The following is a 1,935-nucleotide window of genomic DNA, read 5'->3' as shown; positions in this document are numbered from 1 at the left end:
AGCGTCCTCACCTATTAAAGGGTACCTACCTCATGGGGTTGTTGAGAAAACACAGAGCCATCAGCCTCCCAGGGCACAGAGAGGGGCACAGAGCAGGGTGAAGATACATATAGAGTGGCTCTGAGGGGCAAATGGAAATTATTCGGCATAGCACATAAAGAGCTTAATACCAATTATGTCAAAGAATAAGTGCCCAATTAATGTTAACTATTATTATAATTATTATTGCCTGCTAATGGGATATATGAATGGAGATAAGCGGAGTGAGCATGTGTGTGTGTGGGGAGGGTAGAAAGACTTCACAGAAACCTAATTTTTCTCTGCATGAAGATGCAGTCTGGCTCTCCCAGCATCAGGAGATTCAGGCAGAGTGGAGTTTATTGAATTGCCTAGCATCATTTACCTAGGTCAAGCTAGGAGAAAAATCTCATTCAATACAATACTCTATCCGCTGGCCCATTAAAAGGAGTTCTCTTCATTTCCTAATCATTTTGGAATGACAGAAAGCTTCCTACATGACATCTAGCAACTCCCGAGATAAGCCTGTAGCTCCACCTTTAAGAGTCGGTCTTGCTAGGCAGGGCATGTTGCTCCAGCAAAGTTCTTCCGTCCAACTTTCCTCCCACCCAGCTGCCTGCCTCTCTCAGTTCAAATAGCTGTGAAAGGTGCCACTCCCACGTAATTCAGCGCAGAGTATTCTGGGGTTTCCTAAGCAGCAGGTTGGCAACCAGCAACAGATGGAGAAGCTGTGTAATACCGAGTAGAGGCTGCAAGGAGAGTAGGCAATGAGGCGAGGAGCCAAGTGGGCAGTCTGGGAGATGGAGGGCCAAAAAGAGAGAGCGCTCTTGTTGCCAAAATGGAAAGATTCCTACGAGGTTGCAGATTGCACAGCCCTACATTCCGCTTCTCCCCCTCTTCCTCACAACCCATCTCCAAATTCAGCAAACATCATCTACCCGTTTTCCTTGGGTAGTAACGTGCCATCTCTGACCCCAAGTCTGATACTCCCTCTAAGGCTGAACTTCAACAACTCTATTGTGCCTTCAAGGGAGAAATCAACATGGTGCAGATGGTATTTCAAACATATTTGTTTCTGTGTCATCTGTTCTGAACATAAATATCAATTCAGTAACTTCACTGTTGTAAGTGATAAGTTGAAACATCATCAGTTGTTTTTTAGTTAAATGACAGTAACAAAATGAAAATCACCATTAAAAAGGCTATATTTGCATATTTTTTATGCTGTCAAAGAACATGGCACTAATGTAGCATAAGGAGAATTCTTAAACAGAAACATTAGAGTTTTCAAAAGCTAAGGAAGATCAAAAAATAAATGCTGAAATTCCATTTATAAAAAGAAACAGGGAACAGTTATTCCTCTGGCAGAATGATAAAAGCACTTTCTAGTGACATTTTTAATAGCATATTAATTCAAAATTATAATTTTGAGAAGGAATGACTCCATCTACATAAACACTAAATGCATTCTAAATGCTCGGTATTATCATAATGACTAGAAATTAAATTAATAATGCTAGGATAGTTAAAAACTGACGTAATCTTCTTGAATCTTTTGTATCGACATGAATTATTTCTCATTCCTTTTGAACTCTCATCCTAAACTCCATTTGTTGTTTTAATTTTTCAAAGATCTGAACAATTCTTCAATTTTGGGAGTGTTTCACTTTTGAAAGTTACCTTCAAAAGGCATTTATAGTAATTTGGAACCCACTAAGCATTTTAACAGCTGTAGGCCTGATTGGTCAAACACACATACATACACACATGCAGTCACAATGTTGCTGGTAATCATCTTGCCACACTGCTGTATTTCATGATGAAGATGGCTGAACTAAATAGGTACTATTTTAATCCTAAATGAATAGAGAGGGAAGGATGTCTTTTCAACCTAAGTTATAATGTCTGAGTAACATC

This window comes from Equus quagga, unplaced genomic scaffold, assembly GCF_021613505.1.
Source record: "Equus quagga isolate Etosha38 unplaced genomic scaffold, UCLA_HA_Equagga_1.0 203_RagTag, whole genome shotgun sequence".
In the NCBI taxonomy this organism is placed as follows: domain Eukaryota; kingdom Metazoa; phylum Chordata; class Mammalia; order Perissodactyla; family Equidae; genus Equus; species Equus quagga.
The sequence above is the reverse complement of the archived record's forward strand: the minus strand, read 5'-3'. Positions refer to the sequence as shown.